The following is a 23,584-nucleotide window of genomic DNA, read 5'->3' on the forward strand; positions in this document are numbered from 1 at the left end:
GTGATATGACAGAGAAACACTTAGAATACTTTGTTCTTAGTGGCCAGGAAAAGCTCTCTGAGATGGTGTCATTTCATCTGAGGGCTTAGAAGTGAGAAGGACTCAATACTGAAAATAAGATTTAGTGGACATGCATCCCAAGCAGAGGGCTATCAGTGTAAAGTTTCACTGAGTTGATCTTGGGAGACAGGGATATAACAGAGTGGCAGGGGTTTGGGAGGAAAATTACGTTGGCTGATGATTTCAAAACACCCTTTGGGAATGCTGACTCATGTGATTTGGTTGGAGGAAGAGTTGGTAAAGCCATCATCGTATGGCAGCTCCTTCATGGGACCCCCTTATGGAATCAGTGTGTCATCCCCATAAAGTAGGAATTATGACTGCCCCATTTTACGGTGGTGTGGATCAACACACAGAGCTTAAACAATGCGCTGAAGCTCATAAAGCTTTTGCACAAAGGAAGACAGTGTCAGAACCAGGGGGTGAACCAAGGCCTTGAAATTTGTAATTCTTCACCACTATCCTATAATTCAACTACAAAACCCAGAGAGGTGGAGAGGCAGAGCTAACTGGGTAACTTAATCAGTGTGGGTTAGGGAATCATACAAGGGAATGCAGCATAGTTAGTTTTTCACTCAGCATGCCTTTCCACTGATATTATCCAAACATACCTTCAGAGCTCTGAGAGTAAAACTCAAGTTACTCTGAGTCCAAGTCTGTTAGCACAGGGCATCATCCTGGCAACTATTTTTGGTTCTGCGTAGAATAAGTAACCTAAATTGGTCAAATCAGACTGAATGGAAGCCTTATATTCCTTGGCCAAGAGAGCAACTTCCTCTGTCTCTCTTTGCTGGGGTATGAAAAGGAAGCGTGTTTCCCTGGCTCCTGCTGACTTCCTGCCATGGAGACTGCAGTCTGAGCACAGACCTCAGGCTGCGGAGTGGGAAGGGATCTTTTTTTGGGGGGGGAGGTATGGGAAATTGAACCCAGGGCTGCTCTCCAATTAAGCTACATCCTCAACTCTTTAAAAAAATAAAAAAAAAATTGAGTTAGGGTCTTGCTAAATTGCCTAAACTGGCCTGAAACTTGAGATCCTCCTGCCTCAGCCTCCTGAGTAGGTGGTATTACAGGTATGACCACACTTCTGGTTGGAATCTGGCCTCTTGATGACATTGCCATTTTATAGAATCAAGGAACTCAGAAGCCCTTGGTTTTGGGCTTTTTTAACCTTTTGGACGTTGCAACTGATCTGGGAGATACAAACAAAGAAACTCTTCTTATATATTGTTAAGGGCTAGCAGTAGGATTAAGTAAAATAACTAATTTTTGTATTGCTTGAACGGGTTCAGTCAGGGGAATGGCAGCTGAAAGCTTCATAAGTGATAAGCAGGCACATAATATACCAAGAATGTTTGGAATACAGAAAAATTTAACATAAACGTGAGAAGTAAATATTTTAAGTTCATAGGATGTTGAGGCCAATGATGGTGGCTGTTTCATCTAGAAGGGGAAGAGGGGAAGACAGAGAGAAAGATGAGGTTGTGGAGACTTCCCTATGATGGTCATCTCTCAAGCCCTCCAGAATGCTCCCGATAAATCCAGACAGCTTTAAAGTAGCAGCTGTTTCTCTATAAAATGCTTCATTTAACTCTTTTATTTTGGTCTTTGTCTTCCTTCCCAAAATGAGTATAAGACTCCTACATCAGAATTCCAGGTGATACGGCTGAAATCATTTTAGCCAAAGCAATTTGATGAAAGAATGGTGCTTAGCACAATGGTGATTTGGTGAGAAATGAAGAATTTCAATCACTGTCTCTTCAAATCTAATATTGCTGCAGAATCAAGATGATTTTGTATTTCTTGTCCTTCCCTGTGTGTGACAAAGAAAAGCTGAAATGACCTACACATTTGGGAATAGGTGATTTATTGGAAGACTTAAGCAACCAATAATGGAGGATTAGTTGGCATAACTTAAGTGGAAAAAATAGGAGATTAGTTAAAATAAGTTAAATATATTTTACATTGTCCATGAAAGTAAAATAATAGCCAATTAAAAGGGCAAGCATAATCAAATGAGAGAAAATTAAATTTTAAGAGGGAAAATTGAATTTCCAAATTTGCTAAATTCTAAATTTCAAGTTCTTCTCTTTTTAAATTGTCCTTTGTTTTTATTCGTCCTTACTATATAAAGATTAGAAAAGTAAACAAGTAAAAAAGAGCATAATCCTACTACTCCTTAGAAATAAACACTGCCAACATTTATTTCCTCCAGTAATTGAAAGTAGAGATAATCATTAATGTGTCTATGCCTGAATATTATATATAGTATATATATTTATATGTTAACATTTTTCTAATATAAAAAAGTACAGGTTGATACTTTTCTACAAATAAATTTATGCTATTTTTGATATAAAACAAGATGTCTGTAATTCAATTTTTTACATCTTCTATCACATTGGCCAATAAAGTAGCTACAAAATTTCTCCCTTAAATTTACAGAAAGAAAAATAGTAATACTTGAAAATGAAGTAGTAATAAATAAAGCTGGAAAATATTTTTAAAATAATATCTTGAAAAACAGGTAAAAATCTTTAAAATATTTGCCAAACTGATTTATTGTGCATTCAAATGATCAATACTTTAAAATAATCAGAGATTGGGAATATTTCCTTTTGAACATGATTGTGATTAATTTTTTTCATTGATTATCTTCTATAGCTGGGGAAAATCTTCTATAGTGGGATGAACTACAAGTGACATGGCATTCAACAAAGCTCTAGGGTGAATAACTTACCATAGTTTGAATGGGACTGTCTGACTTTAAACTCAAGTCCTGCTAATTCCGTCAGTCCTAGGAAGACAGCTGGCCACCCTATTGAATCTCTTTCCTGCAGAAGCTGGGGAGTAATGGAACCACTTCACATGTGGAGTGAAGGCATTTCGAAGAGCTGTCTGTGAGCTAGGATTTGGCGGAAATAAAATATATTTGCTGTGTCTCCTGCATTTGCAAGGATCAGAGTGGCAGCAAACAGGAAAATAATTAGAACCATGATTCAGTTTAAACGTTGAACTTTGGGTGCCTCAAATTAGAGCAGCAAAGACTGGACCAGGAACCTCTACCTGCTTTTTGGTCAAGCCATAATGCCGTCTCCCCTTCTCTGTTTTCTTAGAGTCTGGCTGACACCGTGGATATTTGGAGATTTCTTGAGCCACCCTGTTAGCCAAGGAGCTCAGAAATTAATCAATGGTGGCTGAGGACTATTTGTTAGATAGGAAAACAGTATAAAACCTCTTAAAGAAGCAAGACATGGAAAAAGGGAGTCAAGACTATAGGACCCATAGGATGGATGCTGTATCCCCTTGCTGATAAAATTGGGTATTTCATATTGATGCAATTTACACATTTTGGTGCTCAAAAATGGCAGAACATGAGCAAAAGAAAGACAATAAAATGTTTTCAAGTGAAAACTGGGGGGAAAAAGCAAAAAGAAAAGCCAAGAAGTGCAAAACTCAGCCTTACAAACAGTCTTAGGGGCGGTTATTCTCAGGTAAGGAGGAAGAACACAGGAGATTTGAACGCAGCTGTCGGAATGAAGAGGAAGAAGAACAGGCAAGACAATCATATACTGTGGATGCTATTGCATGATGGACTTGGTGTGGGGTATGCATGACTTTCTTAGGTTGGAAAAATGGTTATCAGCATTTTACTGGAAGAGAATAGACTTACAGATGATTTATTTTGTTAAACAACTGATGCTTTTTTTGTGTTTAAAGGTGCAGTTTGTGTCAAGTAAAAATATGGTCTAGCAATTATATCCTCAACTCATTACTAAACATGTTTTAAAGACATTTTGGTGAGTTTATCTGATCTCAGGTATTTGTCCACTTTCCTATTGTTGGGACCAAAATTATCTGACTTCCACAAGTTAAAGCAAGCAAAGTTTATTTTGTCTAACAGTTTCAAAAGTTTTAGTCAATTGTTGGCTGGCTTCAAAGCAGAGACATCATGGCAGAAAGGAATAACCGATGGAAACTGTTCACCTCCTGGTGGCTGTAAAAGAAGTGGGAGATGGGGGCGGGGGAGAGAGAGAGAGAGTTTGGAGGCTGGAATATACTCTTCTAGGTTATGCCCCCAGTGACCTACCTCCTCCCACAAGGCTCCTTCTCCTAACAGCACATTCAACTATGAACTTATGAACAGATTAGTCCACTGATGAATAAGTGCCCCCATGAGCCAATCACCTTTCAAAAGCCCTACCTTTGAACACAGATGGCCTGTGGGGGGGGTCATTTTTAATCCAAACCATGAAACTATCTAATGGCTTTCTACTTGTCTGAAATATTGCTTGTTTTTTTCATATGGGAGATTTGGTTTTAAAAGTAAACACAGGCCTTCTTTTTTTTTTTTTTTAACCAAGGTGAATTAAAGGGACTACATTTATCCTTCTGCCTAATATAATCCAAAAATGATGAAGCAGTTTTATGATGCTGGCATCAGACAATGAAGTGTCTTTCATTTCCAAGAGCTGAGAAACAAGTGAGCTGAGCCTTATGAATGTCCATGTTTACTACCTTAGGATATTTCTACACTGTGGGGTAGGGAGAGGGTAATGTAGAAGAACACAGAAAATGCCATGGTTGCAGTACTGAGTTATTTTTTCAAAGTCTAAACTGCAAACTATTGCAGAGAAGAGAGGGAGTTTTCGGCCAGACCTCAGTGAACTCTTCCCTGAGGATGTGAGCTCTCTAGAAATACCCCAGCATGGGGCAGAGAGAAGGGACAGCAGAGGAGAGGAGGTTCAGAACTCTGAAGAAGCAGAGGATCAAAGCCAGGGAGATCTAAGGGTCTTGTCAGCTTTTTTGTAAGGAGGGATTGTAGTTAATACCAGAGCCACACGTGAATTATTTTGTGGTGTTTATGCTTATGGACATAATGAACTGTACACAATTTATTTTATAGGACAGATTCCTTTCACTTGAGTTTCCCCTTGGTTAAAAGTCCTTCAGGAATAAAAGACTCCATTCTAATGAGACCCAACCAGTATTTATAGTATTGGATGCCCTGAACATAAGCTGCCCTTCCCAGTAGAGGGGCTCAGGAGGGCCCATGCTTATTTGTTTGTGTGTGACTATATGTGTGTATTGTCCTTTCCTAAAATAAGATAAATTTTTGGGGAAGCTTTTATATCAGAGATTTCTTAGCACCTTAGGCTAATTTTGTATTCATTTAGATATGATTATATGGATGCATGTCTTATAATAATTAGGTTAATCTTTTTTTGAATAAGGAACTTGAATTACTCAAAGAAGTACATGGGACTTCTCCTATGTTCATGCCAAGGGGAAATGGGAAAGACTTGAGTTCCTGTGCTGAGTGCTGCGATGGCTTTTGGAGATATAAAGACAGTCAGGCACAGAGTTGAGGGAGGGCCAACAGCCAGGCACCCATATCTGGAGGGACTGCGTAACTAGCACCTGAATTGTTCTTCAGAGCTTCTGTGAGTGAGATAGTTTTTTGATTTTCAGGAAGCAAAGATGACCTTATGTGGATTTCTACTGAAGTGAAAAATCACATCTACAAATCACATGAGGATTCCTAGGCATGTAAGGTGTCCTGCACATGAAATGCCTTTTGCCACATCAATTTAAAGCAAAACAAAGTACCAAGATGTAGACAAGACATTTTCTGAACCGTCACTATTATACCTCCTCATAAATTACTGGGAACTTCACAAAATTACTGTACCTTGGTGTCTTCTGTGTGATATTAGAGACTAGGCTTGGGTAACAACTCACGTTCCTGGAGTTGGTGTGTCAGGTCAACACCCCAAATTCCCATCAAGTTTGGTCCTGTGGCGGTAGGAATTCGCTGTCAGGTTTGGGTTGAGTCATCATCACAATGATTCTAGATCCAAGAGCTGTGGCATTTTTGAGCCCTAGAATCAGAAGCAAGTGTGAACTGGTATTTGTGAGGTTTTCCAACTAGAAACAGAGGCCAAGGTGGGTAAGTAGTAGGGGGGCCTGATGAGAGACACGCCAGGGAAAATGGCAGATACAGCATGGAGCTGTCCTATCAAGGTGACAGAGAAGCCCCGAAAGAGGAGTCAGAAGGAGGTTAGTGGGTTGGTCTTATTAGAGAAAAATAGTTTAAAAAGCCATAAAAATCAAAAGGCAGGCTTTGCAGAGAGCATTGGCTTTGTGACTAATGTATCCAGCTACTAATTATTCAGGGAAACATTGTGTTTGTCCTGACTTATGTGTTTGGAGCAGCATTGCGAGTCACTAGGGATTTAGTTGTTACACTAGAAAAACCAGAATGGATTTTAGGAGCAGAATTCCTTGGTATTAGCAGTGGCTTTACTAAACTGGCTTAAACATACAAGGATTTTCTTCCATAAACGAAGTCTGGGAATTGGCTGTCTAGTGCTGTTATGGCAGCTCCTCAAAGTCATCAGGGACCAGAACTTCTTCCATTCATAGAGGGTGAGCCTTGTATTCACTGTCTAAGATGGTGGCTCAAGCTCCACCTGCTACATTGTAGACAGGAAGTAAGAGACACGGACCCCTTCTCTAGTTTTTAAGGAAATTTCCTTAATACCATAGTACCTTAGTACCATGTCATACTTAAATCTCATTGGTCAGGCATCTCTAAAGGAGGCTAGGAAATACAGTTCTTTAATGAGGCACTTATCTTATTCCTTCATTCATTATTGAATAAATACCAAATTACGAGCTGGTCTGGGGGAAAAGAGGACTAGGCTCTAAATTCTGCGGGTCTCAGGCTTGGAAGGCAAAACCATACTCTTCAATTAGAATAATCTCTACTGAGAGCTTGGGCAAGAAAACATCTGTAGACCTATGCTTTGCTTCTGAGTAATTATTAGTGCCTGCTGTGCTTGAATTTTAAATTGTGCTTTTGAAATGATCAAGTTTTCTTTTGGTCAATTCTAATAAAGAAATGATTCATAAGGTCAAAATTTATAGGTGAAAAATGGTTTCCTCACAAAACTTTCAGAGTCATCAAATACTAGAAAGTTCTCTGCTTTGAGGAACCAAACTTTTATATTATTCTAATCTTTCCCCCCAGCCTCTGGAGCAGCACTTTCATCCACCCTGTTTTAGCCCTGTCCTTTGAGGACCATGAAGAACATTGCTGAGTGTTTCCTCTCTTCTGCTCCTCATCTTTCTGTTCGTTCCTGAGCTTCATTTTCCTACACTAAAAAGCTTTGACACTTCCTCAAACATTCTTCAAATAACATGATTTAGGGAAAGTAATGAGAAGGGAATTAATATTTTTGTGGGGGATCACTGTGCTCTGGACATGGTGGTAGGGCTATTGTATTCATGATCTTCGCTCAGCTTAGATAGCAGCCTTGTGAGGAGGGTGACGTTCTTCACATTTGTGAGCAAGGATACCAGTTCATGGAAGCAATCTGCACCATTTACTTGTTTAAGTTCTCACACACAGCCAATGTGCAGGTGGGATTTGATCCTGACCTGTTGAGGAATCTAAACTGTTCTTTCTCGCCATACTTTGCCGGTGCACTTTCCTGGTTTCTCTAGTTGCTTGATTTCCTTAGCTGCTAAAGAGGACTTGTTTCCTACTTACCTCAGAAGGAAACATCAGATAAGACCAATGTACCTGGAAACAGATTTTCCTCTTCCCCAGGACTGGGGTAAGCACAGAGAATGTGGGCTGGTTGTGCCAGTTTCCTACATGGTGAGGAGGAAGACACAGTCCTCAGAATATTGGAAAGTGCCAGAGTAGATTTCAACCCTGATGCAGGAAAGGTGTTGGGGATTTTTGGAAGGATATCTCACTCAAGTAATATGGCAGGCCCATGTAGCTAGTTGTTCCTTGTGGGGAAGTTTGCACAAGGGCCCAAAATTTAAGCACATTGCTAAGGACACAGTTTAGGTTTTAGTGACAATTCAGTGGCCAGTGACATATAATGTATGAGGGTGTCCTCTATCTGTGTGACCTTGAGTGAGTTACTTAGCTTCCTTAAGTCTCTTTCCCTTTCTTAAAATGGTGATAATAAAGTACCTACCCTTAAAGGGTTGTTATGAAGACCAGAGGGATTACTATTAGGAGGCACTTAGGATGACTGGCACATATAAATGCGAATAATTGTTGTTTCAAAGTGAAAAGAAATTTCCATTAGAAGAGAACATGACCCATGGTTCTGTGAGACTGGAATTCCTTTATTCTATCTCTTTTGTCATTAATAACATTTTATAGGTCAGAATATTTTATAGCTTATTGATAATTTTATTTGCCTGCACACAATCCTGTCAGCTGGATCCAATTAGCTCTTTGTTTTAAACACGAAGATTCTGAGAGGCAAAGGGATTTGTTTCTTCTCATGTATTTAGCACATGAAAGAGCCCTATGTACTTTCCTTCTAGTACTATTGTTATCATTTTTATAGCACTTACAGTGAACCAAGCAATGTGCTAGATTTAAAAAAAAGTTAACTCTACCTCTTAGCAATCCTATGAGGTTTATTTCAGTTTTATAGGTGACAAAAGTGAGGTTCAGAAGGGTTTAAAAACTTTTTTTCAGATTCCATAATGAATGAGTGGAGTTATCAGAATCAAAACTGTGTGTGCTTGGGACCCAAACCCTTGTTTTGCTATAACATGCTAATGCTTGATAACATCTTCCAGGAGAAAAGATGGATTATTGTCTTCTTGGCTACACAGGCTTTGGTAACAAGGAGAGTGTCTTTTAATCTTTATTTTCCCTGGATCACCGTGCCTGGCATCAGGCCTAGCATGTACCATATGCACATGAGCTGATCTAAATGAAACTGGTCCCTTGTTATCCATCTAAGCTTATCTTTCCAGCTAAGTTAGGAGAGGAATGACCAGAGTCTTGACTGCCTTAGCCATTGCTTGGTGCCAGTTGTTTGCTTAATGTTGTTTTTAATATTGTTTAGTTTCTTTTCCATCCCTGGATACAAAAAGATATAATTTCCTTTGCATTGTTTTGTCTCTTCTTTGGGAAACTGCTCAATGTTAGTTTCACTCATCCATAGCAGAACAAGGGCTCATAATAAAATGTTAATTGAATTGTTAATGAAAAAAGGCTTCAGTGAAGTGGAAACCTCAGTTCTCTGCCAGTTGGGACATTCAGAAGTGGGGCTGTGGGGAGCATGATGGATGGATTTCACTCTGTTGTCAATGATTAGACAAATTGTAAGAGATGGAATGGGCAATGTCCGGAGAAAATGTGGCTCAAAACTTCAGTGTTAGTCCTGGAGCACTTGATAAGACAAATAGGGCCTGGAGGGCAAGTGACTTAGGTAGACTGTACCCAAGGTGAGGGGAGGGTCAAATTCAACAACTCTTAGGTTGATCCTCAGTCTTACATAGGAAGATATTGAGACTTAGACATGGGAGTGGCTTATTTTTTCTTTAGAGTCACAAAACAAGTTGGTAGAAAACCCAAGCCTTGGACCCAGGCTCTTCATCCTTCATCTAAGGCTCTTTCTGCAAAAGATTTAGTGATAGACTGGCAGCATCAGGTACGGAGAGGGAGTGTCAGGCTCTGGTGCTGGGAGAAGGAGGATTGGAATAAGCTAGGGTGCTGTCTGACAAGTTTACTCACCAGTAGGAAGGTATTGATTTCTCTTATCACCTACTGGTGGCCTCAGTGGTGATGTTTAAATGTGAGCTTTGTGGTGATCATTTTCTAATGGGTAAAGGGTCAAAGGGAACTGGGTAGTAGAGACATGATTATACTTTTGTACAACTGGTGAGGGAAAACTAAATGTATAGAAGGCGGGATCTAAAAGATGAAATTAAGAGAGTTACTACTTTGTTTTTGAAGGATTTCCAAGATTTGAGCTTTAAGAAGCCTGTGTGGATGTGGTTGATGGCAGGTGTGAGAGGGTATGGTCTATGGAGCAAGGTCTTGGAAGAAGAGGAAGGGATGGAGTGTGGCCTACAAGGTGCCAAGCTAGTCCTAGAGGTGAGGAAGAATATTGAGGGAGGAGATACAAATACATGGTGCTGATACATTGAAGACATAAGGAGGGGCAACAGTGCTGAAATCCTTTCATATTCTCTGTGAAGTAGAAAATAGTCACTGATAAATTAGGTTGGAAGTTTTGCCTGCCTCATAGAGGAGTCAAGATTAAAAAACATTTTCACATAAGAAGCACGAAAGGTAAAGGAGTAATATGTGCGTTAAACAAATTAGTGCTGTCTTTTGGAACTGAAGCATGAACAGAAGGGATAATGCCTGGCTTTGCTAATTGTTTTGCCCTGTTTGGGAACAGAAGCTGGTGTTGATCTTCAGCCAGGATGCTTATGGATGTGCACATAACTGAAGTGTGAGCATCCTGACTAAGCCTCCAGAAAACCGCCTGCTGCCAGATCGTTCCCATTTCTTGACCCACGTGGTTCCTAATTGCTCTAGGCCACAGTGGTGAATTCCAGATCTCTTCTCACCCTCTGATGAAGTGCAGCCACCTTGCAGATGGAGCGTGAAATGGATCTTGACAGCTAGGAAACCCTCCTCTTGAAAAGGATGAGGCCGAGGAAGGTGTTGTTTCCAGTCTGTGATCTTTGTTTCCTCTGGGACTGAGAAGAACTGGACCACTAGTTGCCCTTGTCTGAGCCTTCTGCTCTGTTCCACGAGATCGCCCACGTATCACAAGATGTCCAGTCAGACTTAAAGTTCTCCCTGTGGAAGCTCATAAGCCTGTGTGTTGCATTAGAGAGAGTTTCTATTGGGGATCAACCATGCCTGGGTTTAAGCCTGCTCTATTGTGTGTTACGAGGGACGCTAATGCAGCCTCATTTGACCTGAGTGTCAGTGTGCTTCTCAGTAAAAGAGGTAGTAATTTCTTCTTTGGTTACCAAGGTTCATTGAATGGGTCGCCTAAGTCAGTGAATATAAAAAGTGATGTATAAGATAGATGCTTGTATTAAGAATTAATGGGGAAGGAAAGCTGTGTTTTGGAAATATGTACTTTTTGAGTACCAGAAATTGTGCTGGGCACTTCAGCTCTATAGTCACTTTTCTTTTTATGGAAAATTATTGAGGTTAGCATTATTATCCCAGTTTTACAGATTAAAAGACACTCAAGCGTAAGGTGACCACTCATCCCTGTTTACCTGGGCCAGTCCTGGCTCACACCTACTGTCTTATCTTACTCTTTAATAAACCCACCTTTCACTCCCAAAGTTTGGGATACAAATGATATGGTCAGCCTCTGCAAAGATGAGGACCTGAGGCTGGGTAAAATCCTAAATCTTTCTTTTCTGGCCAGGTCAGATACTAAGTCTACTAAGTCTTTCCTCCTCAGCAAGTTTGGTTGAGAGGAATTCCTTGGTGTGTTCTCTCTCTCTCTCTCTCTGTGTGTGTGTGTGTGTGTGTGTGTGTGTGTGTGTGTGTGTGTGGCATTCTGTTTCAGCTCTGCAACAAGGCTGTACTTTTCTGACCCTAAAGGAAGTGAGAGACTTCTTGATAATCTCCTGATCCCTGAACCCCCGCCTTTGGTACTTAGCAAGGTCAATTCATGTAAGAATAAAGGTCTAGAAATGAAGTTGTAGGAGAAGAGAGCCATTTGGTTATTGTCTGGTAGGTCAGATCCATTCTTGCTGACTCACATGTTCATTCATTCACTCACTCATTTACAGACCAGTTCCTACTTATTGCAAGGCCCAGTGGAGGGCATGGCAGTGAGAAGATAGGAAAGAGAAAACCTCACCATCAAGGAACTTGCAGTCTAAAGGGCAGATGTGATGAACTAAGATGCAAGGCTGAATATGCAGACTGTAAAGGGAAAGTCAGAAAATGAATCATTGGGGTTTGAGAAGGAAGGACCACTTTCTGCTTAGGGTAATTTGAGAAAGTTTCATAGAGAAGGTGGCTTTTGGGCTCACTTTGAAGAATTAGGAGGATATGAATTCACACAAAGCAGGAGAACGGGCTGTCAAGTATCTGGATCATCATATGTGAGGCAGGCTACCTTATAATGAGGTTCTAGAAACAGTTTAATTTGTCATAATAAAAGGGTGTGTGTGGGGGGGAATAAAGTGAGAAAATTTGGTTGGGATTACACCAAGGAAAGTATGCATACTAGACTGAAAATAAATTTTAACCTGTTTGCGGTGGCTAGACATATAAGGCAGGTTACTTGCTTAATCTATTTAAAAATTTTTAGAAGTGAAATGAACATATCTAGCAGTTGGGTGGAGATGGTCTGGATACCAAAGTTACAAAGACTGTGTTGGACTGTGTTGTCTAACTAAGAAAATCTATCTCTAGTAAGAGAATAGTGAAATGAATCCGAATCCTAATGTTTTGCAGTGCAGTACAGTTTTTGTTTATGTACACAGGGACCCTTATCATAATGAGTACAGCATAATAAAATATGATGGGACAAGGTGTAGACCCAGGAGATATCAAAGAGCTGCAAATGTGGCTCTTTTTCAAGTCAGGCCCTGAGTAGTAAGTGATTTTTTAAGGTTCAAGGAGATTTCACTTCCACATATCAATCATCCTCAGCCCTGAGAACACTGACCAGGTTAAAGAGATGGCAGCTGCTAAGGCGAATGTGGAACATTTAGAATTTTTAAATTAGTGAAACAGGGGACTATAGCTCTATCCAGTCATTCTGATTAACAAGTAGAACAGTGGTTCTCAAATACTTTGTGTACCATCGATAAAAACTACATAATAACGGTCACAATGGTAACAATACAGTTGAGTTTCTCAAGAACTGAATAATCAGCAGAAATAAAAACTGATAGCAATTTTATAAGTCCATTAAAACAAGAGCAGTGACAACTAAGGTTACACAGTCAACCTAAGACCCTGCTGAGGAAACTGAAAAAATGCATTTTTTCAAAAAATTAGTAGAATTCAACCATTTAAGATTGCACACACACAGAGACACACTTAAGACCTTTGTGTTTTGTAGAAATAGCTAGATTGTTTGGTAACCACTGAATTTAAGAATTCAGGACATTTTAACAGTATGCAAATTTTAATGCATTACATTAATTCCCAATTTTAGTAATTTTTCATGTCTTAGTAGATAATCAGTATAGTCTTTAGTAACACATGAATATGAAAATCTACAGAAGTAAAAGATACCAGCAGTATTTTTTAGAGCAAGTTGGAAATCAATTGATAAAGAGGGAATTATGTGATCAAGAGTATAGCGATACATGAAAATGAGAATCCTAAAGAGAGAAAGCACACATCCCAGCTTGGTTAGAATCATCTGAGAGACAAAGTCACCATCAGATGCAGCAAAGAGCACCTGAACCTCCTTGATACAGAGTCTGTCCCTGCAGCCAGATATATTTTAGATACTCTTCATCCCCTTAGTGTGTGAAGGCTTGGCTTGCCTCTTCATAGACAGAGGTACCAAATGTCACTCATTCCAGAGCATGGGCAGGGCCATGCTCAATATCTTAACTTCCTCCTAAAATTAAAATATGAAGAAATACAAAATAACTTTGCTCTTGTGACACAGAGTAAGACCTCTTATCAGATATAATTGGAACCAGTAGTTGGTTAGTTCTTTGAAAAGCTGGTTAAAGTGGGAAAAAATGATATATACCATAAACATTTTATTTTAATGTAGAGTACATACATGTCCATGCCTTTGCCAGTCTTTTGATGTGAGGCCAAAGCTTTTCTTTGGGTATGGTTCACTGGCTGTAGTATTTTTTTCATAAACCACAGCCATGATGCACAATCTACAATTTCCAGTTCTGCTTTCTTTAACATGTAATAATAACTTGAAAACATTCATGAAGCAACTTGGATACAGAATCATTCTAGACTTTTATGATTGTTTCCCCAATTACTTAGTCATCTCACCCACATCTTTTTCCAAAGCATTTGCTTAGTGATTAATCTTTATTGACTCTTTTCAAAGTATTCAAATTAATTTTTTGTAGAAGTGACTCTTATTGCATTTATATTTCATTGGATTCCATAACATTCAGATTATCTGATTGTAGAATAAATACTATTGACACCAACAGATCTTGATACAAATCCAGACAACTGCTATAGCCTAATAAAGAAGTTGTGGTCTTGGTAGGTTCTTTTTGCTTTAGATGCCCGCCAATATGTTTTGGGTGTCTGTGCATGTGTTTTATAGGACTAGAGAGTGTGTTTAACTCAGCAAAGAGGTCGAATGTAGGTTCTCAGCATAGGTGCTCATATGTGGTATGTTCTGTCTCACACTTTTGAGGCCCTAGTGCCTGGAGTTGTCAACCCAGTGAGTATTCCCCACCAGCTCACAGACTTCTTTGAGAATAAAGACTGAGGTAGTGCTGTGTTATAAATAGTTTGACTTTTCACTGCTAAGTGAAATGTTTCTTGAAGTCATTTTACTTCCATCTCTTTCACATAGGGTTCAGTCATACTGTAGGTGCTCAATATGTATGGCTTAATGATTGAGTAACTTCCAAATACCTTCCTCTTAAAAATGGATTTTTTTCACACCCTTTTCTGTACCCTTCAGAGACTGGAGTAAAAGTCTGGTGTACACTTATTTAATTAATTAATTAATTAATTTATTTATATTGGTACTGGGGATTGAACTCGGGACCTTGTGCTTGCAAGGCAGGCAGCAGCACCACTGAGCTAAGTCCCTGGCCCTGGAGTAAAAGTCTGATTATCCAAACATTATAGATGAAGTAACAGACTGAAATATCAGGAGCTTCTTCTCATATCACCAGCAGGGTGAGGAGGGGTGGAAATGCCTTCTGTTGTAACTGCCACACCAGCGTCCTTTGGTATAGCTCTCTCAGTAGAGTAAGTCTCACATAGCTTACTCCAAGTTTAAACTCAGCACTATCCCTGACTACCTGCGTGACCCTGGGAAGTATCATGCTATAGCGTCTCTGAGCTTCACTTTGTCAATATGTGAAATAGGGACTAAAACCACCTACTTTGCCGAATGTTGCAATGACCAAATGGACTAATGTAGATCAAATACTCAGCACAGTGTCTGGGCACAGACAAGGTTCTCATTAAAGGGTGATTTATTTTATCCTCTGTAATTATAATGGTGCTTCGGTTGTGGCTGAAAACAAAAGAACTCTACATCAACAGTGATTAGTTAAGGGCTTCTGAGACTTCCATGTCTCATGGATCTCTCCACTGCTCTCCAGGTCATTCTAGAGTGCTGTGTGTTCACTGAACCATGCAGAAATTTACTTCAGTTCTACACAAAGTGCTCGAGTTCATTATTCTTGAGAAGATGGAGTCTTTTTGGTAGCCTGTGGCAAGTCTGTAAACATGATGATGCCCTCTAGGAAAACAAGGTTCCCTCCTAACCCGAGAAGATTGGGTTAAAGTAGTTGTTTGGTCTACATAGAAAGAGAGACTTCAGCTGGAAAAACTTGACTTTGATAGTTACGTTTCTCTGGGGCAATGCAAAAATAGAAATCAAAAATGTTGTCCAATGAGAACTACAAGCATGAAACTGATGTAGGAAGCTAAGTTAAAGACAATGGGAACACCAGCTTTCATCACCATCCCTGGGAAAACAAACAAGTGACAAGCACATCAATCACCGCTGAAATACTCTGAGTGTACCCAAGAGAAGTGTTTTGCCTGTGCACAAAATCCCAGACCTTTCAGATCTATACATCAGGCCCTTTGTGATTTGTCCTCAGCCCTGCTCCTGTCCCATTATTAGATCTCCTTCCCTACCTTGCCTTCCCCCCCAAGTGCCCAGAGCTTCAGCCAAACCAAACCATCAAGCTAAAAAACCTACTGTGTGCTTTCAAGCTGCTATGGGGTGGTAAACCTGTTGTTCTTATCTCCAAAGCTCATTCTCCATCTGGTGGATACTCTTTATCCTTCAAAAGAAATCTTCACTCCGAAGCTTTTCCTAATACAGTATCTTTACCCGGACTCAAATATTTCAATGAAAGGCTATTTATCACACCATTGATAATATATGGCTCATTGGTTACTTACTGTACTCTGTTCATTCTCATCCTTTCCTTTTTTCTTCTGTTCTCTCTTCTCACATTCCTTCCTCCTCTTCCTACATTGGCTTCCCCCCCCCCTCCTTTTCTTCCTCTTGTTTTTACTACCTTTTCTTCTAGAGTTGTGCTGCATGTTAAAGAACAGTCATACATGCCAATTTACTTTAAGATAAAACTGATCAAAATTAAATATTCAATTTCTCAGCCACATTGCAAATGTACAGTTGCTACCATGTGCCTGGTGGCCATCGTGTTACACAGAGAAAGTATAAGATATTTTCATCACTGCACAAAGTTCCAGTGAAGGAAACCATGCTAGAGAACAAGCTTCTTGAGGGTAGGGCTCCTGTCAAATTACTTCTCCATTTGCAGAATCTGGCAGTTTCTGCAAGTGAGTAAAGCCTTGAAAGAATGAATCAACATTAGGTGAGACTATGGGTTCTGACTAGTAGGGGGGAATGCCCAGTTCCTAGACTTTTCATGAAAAATGCTAACTTCTATTTCCCCTTCAATACCCACAAATATGTCAAATCTACAAATTCCAAGAATGAAAGCACAAAGAAAATGACTTGGCTGGATTCTTCACCTACTTCTATTTTCATAATACTTTAAAAATACTTTTTCCAAAGGTGATAGAATATGGAACAAAGCAAGAGTGAAAGGAAGGGAACAAGAAGGCAGATTTTACCTTAGATGGATGTCATTTGTCATTCCATATGTGTTCTAAGAGTCTCATTTGTGGGGAGCAGCTTTTGAAATCTTGAAACCTTATTTTGACAGTTGGTCACTGAGGTGGCTGAGTTTATGTTTGCCAAAATTCTCATCATTTTTGAGGGAAGTGAAGTATGCTTCCATTCTCTGAAGGAGAATAAGCATTCAAAGGATTCATTGTAAGCTTTTGAGACAAGAGTTTTCAAATCCTTTGCATAAGCAGTGAGATTAGGATCAATGTAGTATATGCTACCATTAAATATCAGATCCCAGGTACCTACATTAGGCCATTTAAAAGTAAGGATCCTCTTCCAATGATGATGCCAGAGTTACGGGACTTAGGAAGATCTCATAACTTGTCAGGGTTACAAGATTAATTAGGCATAGAATTCAGTTGGAACTCTGGTCTTCTGACTCCAAGTCTGAGCTCCAAGTCCAAGCTCATACAAGAGGTTTCTAATTTCATCAGAATCACGTTGGGTCTCTTGTGAAAAGTAGCCAAACTTAATAAATCAGAATCTCTAGACTGGGGCTGGGGATGTAATTCAGAGGTAGAGAGCTTATGTAGCACGTGCATTGCCATGGGATCGATCCCCACACAAAAAAGAAAAGAGGCAGAATCTCTAGACCAAGATCCTTGGAATCTGTATTTTTACCATGTGCCCAAGGTATTTAATATACATTTCCCTTTGGGATTATAATCTCATTTTAATATATGTGGATATTTACATAAAAGGCTTTACTATTTAATTGCCTGGTTGGAATTTGGAGTTGGAGTTAGTTATTTTATACAGATACAGAATCATAGACTCTTTAAGAATTGGGAGGAAAGTTGAGTAACCATTGTCACCTGTCAAAAATTAGTACTATGGTTATCTGTGGCAGAAGGTTGAGTAACTATTACTTGATTATTTTCATTACTCTGTAGGGAAACTGCTTCTGTTTCTGTACTTATCCTTTTATTATAAAGTACTTCTTTCTCCTGAACTAAAATCTGCCCCCTTGGTCTGATTAGGCATCCCAGGTGACAGAATATGGCTTAGCGTCCTAAGATGGTCATCACGGAGGCAGGGACACTATAGATCATATGATAGAGATCCTCATTGTTCAGATGAAGATACTCATACCCTTCTTTTGGACTTACTCTTTTTTAAAAAATTAATTTTATTGGTACATCTTATTATACAGTATAATGACATTCATCATTGGAGATTTGTACCTTTACATAATATATATTGATTCTTCCTTTTTCCCCATTCCTTGTCCTCCCTTCAACCCCTCCACCCCTCTCTATTTTATAAAGACTTTGTTTCCATTTTTTCCTTTTCTCATGATAATTCCAATCCCTTTTTCCTTTCCCGTACCCCTCCCACTTCCCCTTCCCCTTTGGACCTTTTCTTCCTATTTCACACTATCTATTATACATTTTGATCCTTATTTACACTTTCAGTTTCTCACACCAGAGAAACTATTCAGTATTTACACATATGTGTCCTATTTATTTCACTTGAGTATTGCCTCAATGTGCATCCGGTTAGCTATAAATGTCTCTAATTTCTCATTCTTTGTGGCTGAATAGTACTCCATTTTATTAAAAAAATCTTTTTTATCTAGTCTTCAGTTGATGGACAATTGGGCTGTATCCAATCTTTAGCTATTACAAACTGTGCCGCTATAAACATGGGTGCACATATATCACAGTGGTATGATTCTTTTAATTCTTTTGGGAAGATCCCCAGCAGGGGAATAGCGGGGTCAAATGGGACCTCTAATCTTAGTTCTTTGAGGTATCTCCATACTGATTTCCAGTTTTGGACTTACTCTCTAAAACCAAGTCCCATGCCATATGCTGCAGACCAATAGGGACACAAATGTCCTGGAAGTTATAGCCTGTGGGGAGGACAGATATGATTAAATAAATACAGAAACATGTCTTTTATCAGCATATCAACAAATACTGTGAAGAAAACGAGGAGTGAGCTGCGAGTACATCTAAAAGGTTCTATTTTAGCTGGAAGTTAGAGAAGATGTGCCTAAGAAAGTGAATCTTGAGATTGTTGAAAGGATGAGGAAGGGTTGAAGAGTTGGTGAAGGTGGAGAAAAGACTTTCAGCCCAAGAAACAACATGTGCAACTAGGAGAGAGAATTTTGGAGTTGGAGAATCTGAAAAGCTGGAGCTCAGTGAAATGAATCTGAAGTGGGCAGAGGCCTTGCATGCCATGTTAAGGATTTGGTCTTTACCTTAAGAATAAATGGGAAGCCACGGGAAGCCTGTGTTTTAAGGCTCAGTCTGGTTGTAATGCAAATCTCAGACTGGAGGCCAGTCAGGGTGAGTATGAGGACAGTAGTGGTGATTTAGAAGTTTCCTGCACAAATTTAGGTGTGAAATGAGGAGGGCATGGGCCAAAGGTTTGGTGGTGGAGTATAGTAAGACATGGTCAGATCTGAGACATGGTTTGGGGGGTGGTCAGAAGAAGTAAAACTTGGGATAGAGTAAGAGGATTTTAGAAAGGAGTTGTCAAGAGATCCAGATAAAAAAGGGCAATGGCTTGTCTCAGGCTACATAGCTAGCTAGTTATACAGCAAAGCAAAAAGCCAAAAACTGGTGACCCTAAGGCTGCTTTCTCTGTGGGTCTTGTACCTGTTTGAGCTGATGATGAGAATGATAAAGGTATCTGTTTCACAGAGAACTTGTGGGAAATTAAAAGATGTTTATAAAGAAGCTAGCCCCATTCATAACAGACAGCCAGACTCCCCAATAGTACCCTAGCTGAGGTTATTGTTTGTATTAAAAGACAAATTAGCATTATTATTAACAGCATTATTCCTCTTCAGGCCCATTCTTCTCTTCTTTTTTCATATGATGTGATTTCCAAAATCATTTCACTTCCCTAAATACTACTGCAACGTAGTCTGTATATGAGACACTCCATACATCAGATACCCTGCCAGGCACTGGTTACACAAGACGAAGAAACTTGTGTTGCTTACAAGTGGCACAAATTGATACTGAATTGTGTGACAACTGGATGTCATGTACTGACACTGAGCGCCTCCAATGTCCAAAAGACCTCTTAAGCTGACAAATTTAACCCAGCCTTGAAGGATGAGCAGATACGGTATTTACTGGGTGGAAAAGAGGAGAGGGCAGTGGCGGTGGTGAAAGTGGTGAGGCATTTTATTAAAAAGGAGCATAAAGTAGAAAGACACAGAGGCACAGGGAGGTCTCTTTTCTCTCTGAAGATTGTCAAGAAGTTTAGTAGGACTTAACTGGTGAGTTTTGATGGTCTAGTGCCAGAAAATACCATTGAGAAGACAGTTAGTGGCTGGATTGTGAAAGGAATGTAGGCCAAATTAAAGACCTTGAGCTTTATTCTCTAGATCAGTGGGAGACATTGAAACAAGAAGATGAGCACATAATCAGAATTGTGTGGAGAATGTTTTAATTTCAGAGGTTATATTTCTGTTTTTTTCCTTTAATGATTCATTAAAGTAGTATCTCTAGCAAGGCTAATGTTAGAATTATTAGAGGAATATCGTTCATAAGTAACCTTCTTCACAAGGGTGTCTAGGAAAAGGGAATATAATATGGTTCTCTGTTTTTGAGAGTTTCAATGAAAAAACTACACAATCCCTTGGGGTTGATATCTAAAGAAAAAGGGGGATGACATTTGGGGTCCCAGTGATTCTCAGTGCAAGACTAATACTAACCGATGCAAGCAGAGCTCAAGCAATTGACAGGGAGTGTGAACACATGAGGACACTCATGCCCAAGTTTGTGGAAAAGGCACACAGATTACAGTTGCTTCACCAAGATTAAGATCACATAGATGAATTTCCCAGGACTCCAGAGAGAACAAGCGAGACAGAGGGACCTTCAAACTTCCCATACAGTTATAAAGGACCTTTATTTCCACTCAATTTTTCCTCTCGATATAGAATCTATTTGATTAATTTAAAGAGTCTGCTAAGACTGCATGATTAGTGTACCTTATCTAGTTTGTTTCTTCTCTAAGTACCAGAACACTGGATTTTTTTTTTTTTTTTGAGACAAGGCCGTGGTATGCAGCCAAGTTAGCTTTGAACTCATGATCCTCCTGCTTTTGTCTCCTGAGTGCTGGGATTACAACCATGCACCACCACACCTCACTAAGCACTAGAATCTTGTTGAGAATAACCAGGTGTATCCTATTCAGAGATCCTCATGTAATGATGGTCAGCAGGGTGCTTTGTGAAGATGACTAAAAGATTTTTTGACAGTGACTTAACCTTCATTTTGAAATGTGAACAATTCATAGACATGCAGCACAGTCAATATACTTCAGAGAACCTGGTAGTTCTAATATGTATTTGATTCTCCTGCTCTGAAGTTGTTTAGTAGGTCATTATATTTCATCTAGATCTTCTTCCTGTGTGTGTCCCAAATTGATCAGCTTCACTCATTCTGGTCTGGACCATTTGTGTTCTTAGTCATGCAGATAAAATGTTACCCTTAAATGTCTTCATGATGTTTCCTTTTGCCTTCTTGCTTTTAGTTATTTTCGTTGGTGACTGGATTCTTTCTGTGTTCTGACCATATTGAGGTTTTAAAGTTCTTTTTGTTGGAAAATGTTCTCTCTCTCTGGATTTGGAACTGAATGTAGAGTTCCATATTTGTGCTACACTTTCACAACTTCCTATTATATTTTAAGCTTCTCCTGGACAATATTATTTTAACATCATTGTTTTAGAAATAATTTCATCCCTAATCTGGGTGGGATACACTTTTGTTAATGTTTAATATTAGTCCAGAGGTGTCACTGTGTTCAATAAATTATTTTCTGAATTGGGTGTTATGGTCCATGCCACTCAAATCCCAAGTGCAGGACAGCAGGACCTGTACAAGTATCTGCACAACTGTACTTGTCCTGTTTTACCTTTTTAGAAATATTTTGTCCTACATTTTCATCCCGGTCAGTGAAATGTGATGTTCAAGCATGTGAAGGAAGCCAAGGGTTAAACCATTTCATTAATAGCCTTCATTTCTTTTAATAGGTTAGACTTGAAGACTAAATACTGTAATGAATTTATTTTTTTAAAAATCAGAAAAAACACAGGAGTTAGGCCCTAAGTTGCTTTCTCGTTATTTCATGTGACACACAAACCAGAGATACTATTTTTTTTTTTTTTTTTTTATGCTGGGGATCGAACTCAGATCCTTCCGCTTGTGCAGCAGGAGGTGAAACCACTGAGCTAAATCCCCGGCCCCAGAGATACTATTTTTATGAATAGGTTAATTTTTCTATTTAAATAGAAATGATGATATTGACATTTTGTAGAATAAAAGAATTCCATGGTAAAGGGCATTGCTTAAAATTTGTGGGAAAAGGGAAATTTCTGAGTAATCTAGTAAATGCATGATTTTAATTTTTAATTTTTAATTTTTTGCACATGTTTTGAGAAACATCCTGATAAGCATGATTAAATACCCATCAATGCTGGGATCAGTATGAAATATTCTGGAATCCTTTTTGCTCATTTTTGGCCTATTTTCTCGTTTATCCAGTGGTCTTTAGTTTTAAACTCTTATTATTTCATTATGATCCTTCTACATGTTTACATTTGTTGTTTACATATGGTCTAAGATTATCAGATTTGCTTTATGGATTTGGGCAGATGTTCTCTTTCTGCAGGGTTCTTCCCCTTCTTCATCCCTTGTATAGGTTACCTTCTTCAGACAGCCCCCTTAGGGCCTAATTTCCAGGCATCCAATCCCCAAGTGGGAAGAGAAAGGGTAAAATAAGGTTTAAGAAAGGGAATTTGAAGCATGGGGGACACACAGCTGAAACAAATAGAACGGAAATTTGAAATGAGATGAAATGCAGAAATCTAAAAATATTGGTTGAGAGTAACCCTCAGTTAACTGAAAGATCAGTTAACCAGACCCTCAAATATTTCCATTAACTTTGAAAAAATTCTAAATAAAGTCATTAAAAAAACAAAACAGATGGATGAGGTCTGGTACTTCAAAAGAGCCAAAGTTTAATACAAGATTTTAATGGGACCCACCTGACAAAACAAAGACAGGACTTGAGTTTGTGCTTTTGGAAATAAAGAGACAAAGAAATAGAGGCACACAAGACAATGCCTATTGGGTTGCAAGAGCTTAAATGAACCTTGAATGCAATTTATAAGGGACCAAAGCATGCAAAAGACCTAGAGGACCTGCCTGGAATTAACTTCTGATGTTGCTGACTTCAAAGACACTCAGGATGTATACCCCAACCAGGCAAATCTTCTCACAATAAAACAGGAGGCATATTTCATGGCCCAGAACCTAGCAAAAGATTTCATTGCTACAAATCAGATAAGAACATGAGATAGTATTTCTCTGCATCAGAGAAGAGCACTTTTAAATTACTTGTGCAGTTCTTAGTAGAATATCCAGACCCATATACTGGACCTGAGTGTCAGAGGCCCTACAAAGAAGGTGATATCATTACCAAAAGGCAGTAGCCAAATTACCTGGATTTTTATTGTCTTTTCTCATAGTTAGTAAAGCTGAGGACTTAGCTAGTTATTGCACAACCAACTATACAACATAATGGAACCTCAGTGGGAAGAACATTCAGTCTGTGTTGTGCTCTGGTTAGAATCATAACTAGACTTTTGAAATGACCCAAAACACAGTGCATAAAATATTTTGAAGTTGCATCTCAGCTAGAGTTGACAACCAAGGTCCTAGACCTTGTGGCAGAACACAACAGCAAGTATTTCTAGCAGGTAGTGATTCTATTTAGGAATGAATACAAGTAGAGTCATAGGTGGTCTGTTGACTTGAAGGCAGGGTTCCAACCAATGGGTAGGGAAGGAAGAGGAACCAGCATGCAGGAAGAAGATGCTGACCAAAAAT

This window comes from Heterocephalus glaber, unplaced genomic scaffold (assembly GCF_053883595.1).
Source record: "Heterocephalus glaber isolate CG9 unplaced genomic scaffold, H.glaber_assembly_v1.0 deba00001481, whole genome shotgun sequence".
Taxonomy (NCBI): domain Eukaryota; kingdom Metazoa; phylum Chordata; class Mammalia; order Rodentia; family Bathyergidae; genus Heterocephalus; species Heterocephalus glaber.